Here is a 16,113-nt window from a genome sequence, read left to right on the forward strand (position 1 = left end):
AATGCATCAGTGAAGCTACATTATTGTGAGTACAGGGGTTAATTAAAACGTACTTGTGAATAAACATCCTTAGCGTAGACTAGTACATATACTTATGTTATTAATATTACGGCTATATTTTCAGATCTTTGTAACTTTGTCACAGAATTTATTTTTCTTACTGAAGTAAGGTGATTTACAGTGTTGTGTTAGTTTCTGGTGTACAGCAATGTGATTCAGTTATACATCTATATACACACTTTTTCATTACGGTTTATTTCGGGATATTGAATATAGTTACCTGTGCTATATGGTAGGACCTTGTTCTTTATCTATTTCGTATATAGTAGTCTGTCTGCTAATCCCAAACTCCTAATTTATCCCTCACCCACCACCTTTCCCCTTTGGTAACCATAAGTTTGTTTTCTGTGTCTGTGTTTCTGTTTTGTAAATAACTTCATTTGTGTCATATTTTAGATTCTACATATAAGTGATATCATATGGTATTTGACTTTCTCTTTCTGACTTACTTCACTTAGTATGATAATCTCTGGGTCCATCCATGTTGCTGCAAATGGCATTATTTTTTTTAATGGCTGAGTAGTATTCCATTGTGTGTATATACCACATCTTCTTTATCCATTCATCTGTCAATGGACATTTAGGTTGCTTCCATGTATTGGCTATTGTAAATAGTGCTGCTGTGAACACTGGTGTGTATGTATCTTTTTGAATTATAGTTTTCCCTGGGTATATGCACAGTAGTGGGATTGCTGGATCATATGGCAGCTCTACTTTTAGCTTTTTAAGGAACCTCTATACTGTTTTCCAGTGGCTGCACCAATTTACATTCCCACCAACAGTGTAGGAGGGTTCTCTTTTCTCCACACCCTCTCCAGAGTTTGCTATTTGTAGACTTTTTAATGATGGCCATTCTGACTTACGTTGTTACAGAATTTTATATCTTGCTAAGGACACTGGCTCTAACACAGTTTATGCCATTTTATTAATTTAATTAAATTATAAATGCTATGGTCCAGCTTTAATATAAAACTATGAATGTACAAAATGCATGTTTACATATTCTACTTGGAGTAGGAGATATGGAACCCAATCAACCAAATGTTTTTCATATTATTTGCATAAAAATCAAATTAGTCTTTATACCTTACCACTTCAGAATTTCATTTCAATGATCAAGACTTAAGTGAGTGTGGTTTAGGAAACTACTTTATTTCATACTGAGAACATCATTTTGACCTTGAGATGGTTTTTGGCACATAACGAACCACGCCCAAATGTTAAAGCTAAAAATAAATTTGAGCATTTTCAATGTAAAAACTTGTATACATGAATGAGTATTATTCATAATAGCCAAAAAGTAGAAACAACCCAAATGTCCATCAGCTAATAAATGGATAAATAAAATGTGGTATATCCATATGATGGAATAGTATTAGTTAATAAGAAAGAACAAAACACTGATACCGCTGCAACATGTATCTTGAAGCTTGAAAATATTCTAAGTGCAAAAAGCCAGACACAAAAGGCCATGTACTGTATGATTCCATTCATATGAAATGACTAGTAGATTACTGGTTACCCGGGACTAGGGGCAGGGAAAATGGGGAGTGACTGCTAATGTGGTCTTTTTTGGGGGAAGGTGATGAAATGTTCTTAAGTTAGATAAAGGTGTTGATTACACAACTCTGTGAATATTCTAAAATCCACTGACCTGTACACTTTAAAAGAGTGAATTTGATGGTATGTGAATTATCACAATGTAGATTTTAAAATAAATTTATTTTATTTCATTTTTGGCTGCGTTTGGTCTTCGTTGCTGCACTCGGGCTCCAGGCTCCCTCCAGTTGCGGTGAGCAGGCGCCACTCCCCGCCATGGTGCACGGACCTCTCATCCCCGCCATGGTGCATGGACCTCTCATCGTGGCGGCCCCTGCCCCCCTGCCCCCTCCCCCCTCCCCTCCCCTTAGAAGCTTCAATGCCAAAACAGGGCATGACTGCCTAGGAGGTTGGGGATTTCCTTGTAAGGCCAGCAGGTCCTGTTTTCTAGGGTCAAGTGAGCTAGTTAATAGTTAAGCTGAGTTGGAGTATTGTGATTGGTGTATGTTAGATTTCCTTGACAGGTGTGTCATGTAATTGCAGGCTGATGTAGATTTAGATTTGTGGTGTGGGCTGAGCCACTGGGGTGGCCTCTATTTTTTGGGTCCTGAAATATGAATTAACTTTAAAAGTACTTAACTAAAAGTAAGGAATTTAAATTAAAATTACTTACCAACAATAATTATAATCTTTCTTGTTTCAATAACAATCTAAAAAGTCTAAAGTAAACAGAGGTGTGGTGTGATTTAGACCAGAAATGATCATTATTTTACCCATATTGAATTTGATTATTTAAATATAGGTGAGGGGCTTCCCTGGTGGCGCAGTGGTTGAGAATCCGCCTGCCAATGCAGGGGACACGGGTTTGTGCCCCGGTACGGGAAGATCCCACATGCCGCGGAGCAGCTAGGCCAGTGAACCATGGCCACTGAGCCTGCGTGTCCGGAGCCTGTGCTCCGCAACGGGAGAGGCCACAACAGTGAGAGGCCCGCGTATCACACACACACAAAAAATATATATATATATATAGGTGAGAATTCTTTAGTAAGATAGTGATGATAAATTTAAAATTCTTCTATTAGAGAATTTTAAGTTAGGTGTGATTATAGGAATGTTGTACACAGTGGTTCTAAAGAATCAGATCTATATAGTATCTAAGTGGCTTAATGGAGCAACTTAGGTGAGGCTTTTAGTTTTTAATACTTACTATCTAGTACCTGTTGATTTTTTTCATTACAAGGAAGTACTGATTTTAACACACGGCACATAAGAAAGAATGAAACTTACTAAGAAACATTCCACTACATCTAAAAAAAATTTGAAGAATTTGGCTCATTTGGTGTTGAAGAAGTGTGGCAATTTCAGCGATATCCCATCATCAAACCATTAAATCTCAAAGTTAATGATTAAGTGAATGGGCTTTATTATATATACCCAGTAAGAACAGTATGATACGGATTCCCCTCTTACAAAAAGACCTATTCAAAATAGAACCCTGGGTGCTACAATACTTGAAATTCAATTCTCCAACAGTAATTTAGAACAAAAGGCCAAGAGTTGATATAAGTAGATATTTGCAGATTTGTGTGAATTTAGCTTTGTCTTGTTTTCCTTCTTTCTATTCTGCACTAATGGAGAGAAAGGGAAGATTACCCTGGAGCATTTTAGGGGTAGGGCTAAATGCGTACCCCTGGCTCAGACAGGGCTGTAAGTAGGGACAAAAGGCAAGGTAAGGACATTGGAGACTAGATGGAGAGGTGTGCAAAAAGAAGTGGGAAGGAAAATGTCAAAGGTGGACTGTCCTTGGGGGAACTGGAGTGAAGAGGAAGCCTTTTTTTCTTCCTCTTTACTCAACTACTACAAGGTCTCCTACTTTAGAGAACAGAATTCAGGGTACCACCATTATGGTGGTTCAGTTTTACATAACTTAGTTGCCTTTTTTGTACTTGCTGGCTTAAAATCTAGTCACTGTAACATGTTCATATATATAATAGTTCATTTTGCCTTCCAAAAAACTTCCTTATTTACAGTTTTAAAAAACGTGGATTTACATTATGGGACTGCTTTTGATGTAAGTTAAGGAAAGTTATACAGTGTGTCAAATCAACGATATTTAGGTCTGACTAGGCTAAGCGGTGTCTTCAGGTTTAGGCTGAAGGATGTTAATGTAGTAGAGATCTGTTGATATAATCACTCCCATCTTTTTAAGTGTTCATTTTTTAAAAAATATTGAATGCTTTTATGTGCTAGGCACTGGCTAGATGCTGAAGATACATAGATGAAAGCCAGATGTCACCTTGAGGAAAAATTTTTAACTGGGGAGACCATTAAGTATCAGAGAGTCACCATAGAGTGTGTTCAATGACATAAATGCATGCATAGAGTAATGTTAATGTGCCCAATTCACCAGTGGTGGGGGGGGGTTATCTGCAAAAGGGAGTTGTATTTAAACAAATGAAAAAAAGGGCATACCAGGAAAAAGAAAAGGGAGAAATGCTCCTAGGCAGAACAACATGCACAGTTTCAGAGAACTTGACCAGGTAAGTTTTAGAAATAACAAGTTTCCAAAACTTACTTTGGAATGTAAGTTTCCAAGGTACTTTGGAACTTTAGAAGGTACTTTGGCTGTAGTAGTAGTAGTAGTAGTAGTAGTAGTAGTTAGAAGGTACTTTGGCTGTAGTAGTAGTAGTAGTTAGAAGGTACTTTGGCTGTAGTAGTAGTAGTGGTGGTGGTGGTGGTGGTGGTGTGTGCATGTGTGTAGGGGTGGTGGGGATGAATGAGAAAAGAGACAAAACATTGAAAGACAAGGCTGGATATCTTGAGGGCCTTATTAACAAGCCATGTTAATGAGCACAGATTTTATTCTGAAGGGTATGGGATGAGCAACTTGAATTTTTAGCAAAAAGTCATGATCAGATTTTAATTATGAAAAGATAACTATGATAGCAATGTGGAAGATGTAACAGAAGTGTATGTAAAGAGACCACTTGAGATGCTATTGAAATAATCTGGATGAGTTGTGATTGTGAGAAAGACCTAAAATAGGTGCAGTAATTGCACTGAAGACCCATAATACAGGAGGTATATTTAGTGTATTTAATGGGTAGAGCTGACCTTAAGAAAATAATTTTTTGAGGCTACCCCTCCAGTTATTTATCAGAAGGTTATAATAAAATGATATATTTACACACAGACACACATACACACACAAAACATGACGATAAACTATAATAACATTGCAATAAAAATAACTTAAAGCAAAATATACTTATAAACTTGGTATAAACTCCTTAAGCTCTTAACTCTTAAAGAACTATGAAACTAAAGTTTATATATTAAATGTGGGAAAATGTAAACTAATAAAATTAATACCTGTGTGCTACTTGATTTTTATTTTATTTTTTACAAACTGCCTCTTGAAACAAATACAGAGCTGACTACTGCAGTTTAGGTACTTTTAAATTTGGCACATCTATACTAACTGCTGTGGTCCATATATAATGACCAGCCTTCTCTACAGAACCTTTAGGAGACCTTTGTTCATTCTTTCACTGATGTTATTTAGCTTTCACATGGCCAGAAATAAGCAATTGTTATCTACTTCTGTTCTCATTTGCCTAAGACAAAGTACTGTTACACTATGCCAACAAGGTCATAAACCTAAACACAACACAGGCTCTGGAATCACATGGCAGTACTTAGTTGTAAGTGGGAATCAAGGTGATCTGGACTATACTTATATTAATTACTATAGATTAATGAAATAAACCACAACATGAGGAAAAATATCTGGTAAAGAATTCAAAGATCCTAGTTTGAGAAACACTGATGTAGAGGTTATAAAAATCCTTTTGTCACATACCTAAAGTTGAATTTGTTGAGTCTGACCTTGTGACTCCTCCATTGAGTCCGACTTTACGCATCCAAAAAATATTTGACCACCTACTCAAAATATCAAGTGTCAAATGGCATAGAAGGTTCAAATATACTAGGGATGACAAATTTGTCAACTAAGATTTGTCATTGAGTCATCTGCCACTGAGTGAAGTGGTTTTGACAGTTTAAGTAGGTCCGGGAGTGAATGGAAAGAGAAAAAAATGGAGAGCTTGGCCATGATAAGAAATTAGAAGGTAGGGTATTAGCTTAAAGGAACTCAACGGAGAATACTTTTTTTAAGAATGGGAGAGATTTGAGTATGTTTATAGTCTAGCAGGAGTCATGAGAGAGATGAGATACAGAATAGAGATATTAATCAATGGAGCCAGTTTCTTCACAAGATGTGACTGTAGGTCAAAAAGTATTTGATTTTGTACAAGGGGTAAACTTACCAGGGACTAGAGGGAAGATTACAATGAGTAAAAATGAAGATAAATTTTAGGTGGGAGGAGGCAGGAGGTTGACCATTAATACTCAATGTTCTCACCTTTCTTAGTAAAATAGGAAGGAGTGCTATGGATGACGAGTTGGGCATGAGAAAAGGAGGTAAATGTGGAATCACTGAAGAGGGAAGCTGAAGAACTAACTAAAGAAAGGAAAGAAAGTCCTTGTTAAGGGCTTAAGGTAGAAGATCATGAATTTGTCGGGGCAATTTTCCCTGTGGTTGTATAATTATTTTCCCTTAGCCTTAAGAACTTTTCCCATGTGTGTTTAATGCCCATAGGATTTGTTACTACATGCTTACAGGCTTGCATTGCTAATCGATGTGTGAATATATTTATGTGTGTGTATGTGTGTATATATATATATATAAATCAGTGCTTTAAAAAAATGGTATACTTTAGTACCTTATATTGGTACTTTTTTTTAAGTGTAAGATCAACAGCTCTTCTCAGAACTTAATGTTCCCATCTCAAGAAACTCAAATGACAGAGTAAAAGTTTTTTATGCCAAATGAGAAAGAGAGGGAGTGTGGAAAGAAGTGAGAGGCATTTTACATTTAATTAAGATTCATCTAGGAGATATTTATTGAGCACGTACTGTGCACCAAGCTCTGAGCTTAACTTGTGGATAAAATTTACATAGTTTTCATACTTTGTTTTTTCCACAGGAGTCCTTAAGTCTCTAAAACTAAGAAGTTGCCTGGGTTGGAAGCTGAAGTCTTGCCCACTCAGATTCTTTATCACTTTCCTTCCATCTCCAATCCCCACTTCCACTCCAGATACCTCAGATGGTTCTGTGGGTACGCCTAGTGTTCATTAAACACAGTCTGAAAAACCAAAGGTCTAATGAATATTAATACTGAAGCCTTGTTATAAGAATAATAGTCACATGTAAAACATAATATGAAATTTATTAGGGATAAATGTAAAGACAGGCACTCAGATGAAGAGAATCTGGCCTAACAGCAGGCATGTGCTAAACACAACAGCAGTGTGCTTAGGGTTGCCCAAAGAACCTACACGGTTTTACCCTGAAAGATGGAACTGAGTTATCCAGAACAAAGCAGTTGCCTTTTACTCATCTCTCCTGGTCATACCACAGTAGATTATGTTTTTTAAATAGCTTTATTGAAATATAATTGACATACAATAAATTGCACATATACAATTTGATAAGTTGACATATGTATATACCCATGAAACTATCACCAAAATTAGGATAATGAATGTATCCATCCCCACAAGTGTCCTTGTGCTCCTTTGTAAACTCTTTCTCTTGTTCCTATCCCTCTCTCCCCTCATCCACAGGAAACCACTGATGTGTTTTCTGCCACCATTGATTAGTATTTTCTAGAATTTTATTTAAAAAGAATCATACAGTATGCCCTGTTTTCTTGTCTGGCTTTTTTCAGTCAGCGTAATTGTTTTGAGATTTACCTGTTGTGTCTCTTAATAGTTCGTTTTTAAAATATTGCTGAGTAGTATTTTGTTTTATGGATATGCCACAATTTCTTCATCCATTCACATGTCAGTGGACATTGGGATTGTTTGCAGTTTCTATTATGAATAAAGCTGCTGTGAACATTCTTGTATGATTGTATGGACATAACACTTCCATTTCTCGAGTAAATATCTAGAAGTGGAATAGCTGGATCATATAGTAGGCATATGTTTAACTTTTTAAGAAACTGCCAAACTCTTTTCCTAGGTGGTCGTACCTTTTTACATTCCTACCAGCTGTGCATGAGAGTTTCAATTTCTCCTGACTTCTTATGATTAGTCTTCAGTCGTAGCCATTCTAATAGGAATGTAGTAGTATCTCATTGTCCTTTTAGTTTGCATTTCCCTAGTGACTAATGATGTTCAGCATCCTTTCTTTTTCTTTTTCTTTTTCAGCATCTTTTCACGTGCTGCTTTGCCATCTGTGTATCTTCTTTGAAGAAATGTCTGTCTATATATTTTTTATCGGTGCAGAATGACAGTTTTATTTATTTCTAATTTTTATGCCTTTTCCCTTTGCTTTTTTTTTTTGTGATACGCGGGCCTCTCACTGTTGTGGCTTCTCCTGTTGTGGAGCCCAGGCTCCGGACGCGCAGGCTCCGCGGCCATGGCTCACGGGCCCAGCCGCCCCGTGGCATGCGGGATCCTCCCGGACCGGGGCACGAACCCGCGTCCCCTACATCGGCAGGTGGACCCTCAACCACTGCACCACCAGGGAAGCCCTGCTTTTTTTTTTTAAATAGATCTTTATTGGAGTATAATTGCTTCGCAGTACTGTGTTAGTTTCTGTTGTACACCAAAGAGAATCAGCCATACGCACACATATGTCCCCATAACCCCTCCCTCTTGCGCCTCCCTCCCACCCTCCCTGTCCCACCCCTCTAGGTGGTCGCAAAGCACCGAGCTGATCTCTCTGTGCTATGCTGTCTATATTTTTTTGCCCATTCCTTGTTGGGTTCCCTTTGTCACTATTTACAGGCAAGACAGATTAAACATGTACAGCAGCCTTAAATGATTTTAAAAGTAAAGTCATAACAAGGTAATATATACATGGAGGAATATGAAAAAGGCATGAAGGACTTTGTGAGATGGTGGAATTTAAGGGTTGACTATATGAATCTGAGTATTTGTTTTTTATCATTAGTTAACAGAACCACCTCAACTCATATTGCTTATTCCTTGTTACTTCCACAACTAAGAGTGTAGGCCATAGTATGCTAGAGCTGGCTTATGCTGCCTTCTGAGTGCCAATTTTAAAATTTTTAGGAATTTTGCAAGCTGACTGTTAAACATAGACTTTATTAGAAATTAATTGTATAAACTGAAAGTTACAGTAAAATCCAATATATGACTGAATAATAAATACTTGAAACTCATTTCCTAGTTATTTTACTGTTTTATTATTATCCATGTTTTTATGAGTATGTCTATTGTGTCCACATGGTGGAAGTATTATAATTTGATAGTATACGCCTTTCCAACTCTTGTGTTCAGTGTCCTGTAGTAGCTTGAAGTGGGTCACAGTGGGAGTATTTACCCCAGAGAAATTTGCAAACATTACAATCAGAACTCCCCCCCCACCCCACCGGAGAGAGATGTTAAACTTACCGGCATACCAGTAAAGACAGAGCCCTTTGAACTACACTAACTTACTGTCCATGATGAATAACTGAAGGTTCAGTTATACAGAGAATTCACCTTTGTGAAACACTTAATTCCTCAAGAACTGATCAATCTTTCTGCTACAGAATGAAGGTTACAACATGTTTTCCTTGCTGCTCAGTTTTTTTCTTACTCCCAAGTTTCCTAAGGTTGAGAATGCCAAAGTCTAAGTACTGGATAAGGGAGGGTGCTAATACATTATTTTTGTGATCCCCAATTAAAAAATACATAAAGTACTTTTTTGGAGTAGAATTAGAAAGGATGTTAAATACAGAAAATTGTAATGGGCAAAAAAGTAGGAAAGGCAAACAGCTCTATATAACCAAATTTCTATTCATGTAGGAATAGGGGAAACTAGACTAAAATGAGAAGGAGCAAACCATGATACAAGAGGAAGTACAAACTTCAAAAAGATGCTGGATGTTATTGGGAATTTAAAGTTACACTTTTGGTAACACAGTACAGCAGTCTAGAGATAATCAAACCGGGGGGGGACAAACTATTGGTCCAAAAGATAAAGTGACTGGTACGGTTGAGTGTCCATTACAATTTTTTTTAAGTACTAGGAGAAGGGGGGAGGGATAACTTGGGAGATTGGGGTTGACATATACACACTACTATATATAAAACAGGTAATTAATAAGGACCTACTGTATAGCACAGGAAACTCTACTCAGTACTCTGTAATGGCCTATATGGAGAAGGAATCTAGAAAAGAGTGGATATATGTAAATGTATAACTGATTCAGTTTGCTGTACACCTGAAACTAACACAACACTATATCAGCTATACTCCAATAAAAAAAAAAGTACAAGGAGAAACGAAGAATTTCAGAAGGAATAGAAACCATCTTAAATTTCAGGATCTAAATGAAAGGCATATACATTTAAAATATGAAACAAACATATGCATATGACTTTCAGTAAGACATTTTTTTATGTCTCACATGGAATTCAAATAGAAGTTAAAGAAAATGTTTGCCTGGATTATGGTAAAGTACTACGACCTTAATGTACTGGTAGTGACAACTTTTTAGAGTAATGTACATACATAAAGCGTAACAGTTTGGTATTGGAGAGACTAACAAATAATCCTTAAACCAGTCAGTGTCCTGTATAATCATTTTACCAATAAACTGGACAAAAATTTTATCAAATTAATCAGTAGGTACAAGCATTTTGTTTTGTTTTGTTTTTAAATGAGGTAATATAAATTCCCAAGGAGATAACTTCTTTCTCTCTCTAGGAACTTAAATTTTTATGAAGGAGCTTGAATGAAATGATCTCATATGAAAAACATCTAATATATGAAACTAACAAATGTAACAGAGAACCACCTGATGAACATTTCCACAATTAAAATTAAGTGAATCATTATTTTCTTAACTAACCTTTTCCTGATTTCCAAAATCAGCTCCTCTTCTGACCTATTTAGATGAATATATTTTCTAGTGTCCAAGATTCAATATCAGAGTAATATTTTTTCCTTCACCCTTACGAGTCTCTACTGTGGGCCTTCAAATACGTATTTAGACCTTATATATTATAACATAGTTTAAAATATTTTCATCTTTGTATTTGCATAACCACTCTGTGAGTTAAGCAGAAGTTATTAACATTTCATCATTCTGTTGAAGAGCCTACAAGGTGACTGGCATGTGAACAGGAAGCAGAATAAGAGGTTAAATGACTTGCCCAAGTTGACAGGACCAGTAATTACAAGTCCTGTGGTTCTAATGTCAACATTCTTTTCATTACACTATGGTGCCTCTCATCAACTCATATTTGGTCCATTACTGTAGATTCCTAGTGGGTTTCTCTGCCTTTACTCTTACCTCTGTCTTGCATATCACTATCAGATTAAACACAGCTTTTATTGAAAGATACCTCAATAAAGAAATTGCCAATGGTTTCCTATTATGTAAATAATAAAAATCAGAACTTTATCTCTGCTTTATACGTGAAATCTCTAATCATACTGGGCTCCTCATGTTCCTTTGAACATACTTCTAACTTTCCTGAGACTGCCTTTGCTTTTAGCAGTTTCCCTTCTTTGAGTTACAGATCCCTGAGTAACAGTCATTGCAGGGGACCTGGACATTTCTTATATATTATATAATATATAAATATATTATTTATTACATGTGTTTATTTATAGTTTATCTACAGACTAAATATATGTACAACTACTACCTGTTGTTTTTGTGTGTGTGTGTGTATGTGTGGTATGTGGGCCTCTCCCGCTGCGGAGCACAGGCTCCGGACGCGCAGGCCCAGCAGCCATGGCTCACGGGCCCAGCCGCTCCGCGGCATGTGGGATCTTCCCGGACCGGGGCACGAAGCCGCATCCCCTGCATCGGCAGGCGGACTCGCAACCACTGCGCCACCAGGGAAGCCCTACCTGTGTGTTTTGATGGAGAGGGGGTAGGGAGCACCTGGTAAAATTTTTGACATTAAGTAAAGATTCCTCGCAACCTAAGTGTCCGTCAGTGGATGAATGGATAAAGGAGATGTGTTACATATATATACACTGGAATACTACTCAGCCACAGAAAGAATGAAGTCTTGCCATTTGCAACAACATGGTTTGGACTTGGAGGGTACTATGCTCAGTGAAATAAGTTAGACGGAGAAAGACAAATCCTGTATGATTTCACTCATATGTGGAATCTAAAAAAATTAAACTAGTGAATATAACAAAAAAGAAACACACTCACAGGTATAGAGAATAATCTAGTGGTTATCAGAGGGGAGCGAAGTGGGGCAAGGGGCAAGATAGGAGCAGGGGATTAAGAGGTACAAACGACTATGTATAAAATAAATAAGCTACAAGGATGTACTGTACAGCACAGGGAATATAGCCAATATTTTATAATAACTATAAATTGAATATAACCTTTAAAAATTGTGAATCACTATGTTGTACACATGAAACTGATATAATATTGTACATCAGCTATACCTCAGTTTAAAAAAAAAAAACAAAGAGTCCTCTTCAGTTCCACTTCTGGTAACGAAGAACTAGATGGTTTTGATCATGCTTCTGCTGAAAACTAGAAAAGCTGAGGCAAAACAAAAAAATACATCTGTTTAAAGGCACTGGAAAGCTACCAAAATGGTGAGGATTTCAAGGCCAAGTTCTAGTAGATGAAGACAGGTTGGAGATGCTGGTAGCATCTATGCTGGAGGCATCTGTCTTTTCCAAAAGCAGCTAAGAAGGTGAACAGAGCTTTTTGCAAGTTCACAGGCCTACGTGTGGGTGGAAAGGGAGAAAAACTAGAGTTGGGTTCACCAAGAAAGAGATAAACACCTCAGTCTTTCTGTTGAGATTCCAATGCGCTGTACCCTAGGAGTCAGAGTGAACTGAAAATAGATCGGAACTGGCAGGGACTGAATCATCTCAGGTCCCAACTGGACTGTAGTGATCTGAGGGTACTAATGGCCCTAGCTGCCTAACTGAAGTAAAAGAAATCCTCTCTAAAAGAAAGTAATGCTATCCAGAGCGTCAAAATATCTCTACAATATTTTATATGTAATATCCAGCACACAGAAAATGATAATCAGGTGTATGAGATGATATGACAAGACAGAAGCAACCACAGAAACAGGACCCACAGGGATTATGAAATGAAGACTTTAAAATACTATGATTAGGGAATTCCCTGGCAGTCCAGTGGTTAGGACTCGGCATTTTCACTGCAGTGGCCCAGGTGCAATCCCCGGTCGGGGAACTGAGATCCCTCAAGCCATGTGGCGTGGCTAAAAGAAAAATACTATGATTAATATGTTTAGGAACTTAAAATATAAAACTAAGAATGAGTGTAGTGAATGGAAACAAAACCAAATGGAATTCTATTATTGAAAGATATAACAAATTAAAAGCCCAGTGAATGGATTTAATAGCCGATTACACAGAGCTGAAGACAAAATTGGAGAATTGGAAGAAAATTCAGAAGAAAATATGCACACAGATTAACAAAGAGACTAAAGGATGAAAAATGGAAAAAATTTAAAAAGTGGATAAAAAGAGATAGAGTAAAAAAAAGTCTAATGTAGGTTTAATTTTTTTTTTTTTTTAATTTTTGGCTGTGTTGGATCTTCATTACTACATGCAGGCTTTTTCTAGTTGCGGCGAGCAGGGGCTACTCTTCGTTGTGGTGCATGGGCTTCTCATTGCGGTGGCTTCTCTTGTTGCAGAGCATGGGCCCTAGGTGCATGAGCTTCAGTAGTTGTAGCACACGGGCTCAGTAGTTGTGGCTCGCAGGCTCTAGAGCACAGGCTCAGTAGTTGTGGCGCACAGGCTTAGTTGCTCCACAACATGTGGGATCTTCCCGAACCAGAGCTCAAACCCATGTCCCCTGCATTGGCAGGAGGATTCTTAACTACTGCGCCACCAGGGAAGTCCCAAATGTGGGTATAATTAAGACCCAGAAGGAAAAGCATGGGAGACTATAATAAAGTGATACTGGAAGAGATGTCTCAAACAAAAAGCATCATGCCTCAGATTCAAGCACTATAAACCTTAAGGAAAAGGCAAAGAAAACAATATCTAAGCACTTCATATTAAAACTGCTGAAAACCAAAGAGAGGAAATGTTGAGCATCCATAGGTAAGAAATTATTCTATCAAATGAATGACAATAAGACAGCTGCTTTGCAACCAAATGGTGCTATCTTCAGAGTACTAAAAGAAAATGTTGCCAACTAAGAATTCACATTCAGATAATATAACTTCAAAAAGTTAAGACAATATAAAGGTATTTTCAGACAAACAGAAACTGAGAATTTGTCACCAGCATCTCTGCCTTGGAGGAAAGAGCAGCCTTTGAGCAGAGAGATGATCTCAGATGGAAGCTCTTAGATTCTGAAAGGGATGAAGAATAATGAAAAAGAAAATATATGGGTAAATCTCAATGAATACTAATTTTACAAAACAATGCTGATATTTCGTGGTGTTAAAAACATACAGATTTAAAACATTAACACCACATAAATTGAGAGGAGAGGATAAAGGTCTAAGGTGTTCACACTGTCTTGGAAGTGGATAAAGTACTAGTATATACTAGACTTTTAGATGTACAGTATGCACGTTCTAATTTCTAGAGTAATTAATTAAAGAATAGTAAAAGAACATATAGCTAAGAAGCCAATCAAAAGGAAAAGGTGGAATAAAAAAACCTGATCTATCCCAAAGGATAAAGAAAGTAGAGAAAAAAGAGTGAAGAACAGGGGAGACAAGAAACAGTAGGATAGCAGCTTTAAAGCCCGATGTATCAGTAATTACATTAAATGTAAATTGATTATCCCAATTAAAAGACAAGACTGTTGCCTTGGATTTATAAAGATACACCTTTAACCTGTTTTCAAGAGACAACCCTTAAATATTAGAATGCAGAAAAGTTTAAAGTGAAAAAATATGCAAAAACGAACAAAGACTGTGGCTATGCTAATATCAAAGGAGATTTTAGGCAAGAAGCAATACAAGAGATAAAAAACTCATGTGTCAAGAGTCCTAACAGGAAACAAATGATACACTTAAGGGACTTCCCTGGTGGTGCAGTGGTTAAGACTCCACGCTCCCAATGCAGGGGGCCGGGGTTCTATCCCTGGTCAGGGAACTAGATCCTGCATGCATGCCGCAACTAAGAGTTCACATGCCACAACTAAGGAGCCTGCCTGCCACAACTAAGACCCGGCACAACCAAATAAAAATAAATTTTAAAAAAAACAAATGACGCGCTCAACATCATTTAAGAAAGGTTTTTTGTTTGTTTCTTTGTTTTTTTAAACAGAGGGACTAATTACAAATGTGTGTGTAGGATATAAGAGAATTACAAGGATAGTTCTGTAACTCAGGGCTAACAGCAGAATTATACCTCCCTTAATCTCCAAGAGACAGAAGAAGTTAAGCAAAGTCTTGAAGGAGAGAGAACTGTGAAGAGTTCATCGTGACAGAGGCAATCACCTTTGGTCAAGGTACACATCCAGTTCAAGGCAACCTCTAATGGCGGGAGCCAGGGGGAATATAAATGCTCATCTCACTCTTTTCCACCATAGTCTCCTTCCATCAGCTACAAAGTGATCATGGGGTGGTGTCAATTCAGTCATACTCTCATCTGAAGCCAAAAACATTATCCACCCCAGAATTTTTCATACTTGTAAGGGAGAAAAACAAGTAACAAAACATAATCTTAGTTTCATAAAACCTGTGTTTTAGCTGGTCACGAGGACTAGGTTCATAAGCATAGCTGCTTTCTTTCACCACCCATTCTAGGTTTCTCCCACTCTGCTTGCACCTAAATTGAATGGAGTTCTTAACCACGGGGGGCGACCCAAACATTCATTCTTGTAAGATGAATCTTAGTGGAGGTCCTTTTTGGGTTACTCTAGTTTACTTATTGGACTATCAGCCAAGAAAATACTAAGAAGCAATCTTGGTGAATATCATACATTCCATATATAGTCCTACTTACTCCACTGTGTAGCAGCAATCCAATTTCCCCGTTAAAAGGAATCTTTCACCCTTGGCAGTAGTGATCCCCTTCTTCTGTTGATTAGTGATAGAAAAAGCCCAAACCTGCCAGCAAGCAGTGTCCACTTCTAACTCACTGAAACCATGTTTCCTAGGAAGCATTCCTCCCTTGAGTACTAAAACCTCCAAAACCACTAAGTCTGAAGTTTCAGGGACCAAAAAATTCCTCAAGTGGTTTATTAGGCATAATAAGAGAACCCAACACAAATGCATACATATGTACACCCAAAGACATACACAACAGTGTTCACAGCAGCTCTCCTCCTAATAGCCAAAAAATGGAAACATCTCTGATGTTTATCAACAGTAAAATGGATAAATAAATGTGGTATATTTATAAAGTAGAATACTGTATAGCAATGAAAATGAATGAACAACTGCTCCAGGTAACAACATGGATGGATCTCACAATGTTAAATAAAAGAAGCCAGACACTAAAGAA

This window comes from Kogia breviceps, chromosome 6 (assembly GCF_026419965.1).
Source record: "Kogia breviceps isolate mKogBre1 chromosome 6, mKogBre1 haplotype 1, whole genome shotgun sequence".
Classification (NCBI taxonomy): Eukaryota; Metazoa; Chordata; class Mammalia; order Artiodactyla; family Physeteridae; genus Kogia; species Kogia breviceps.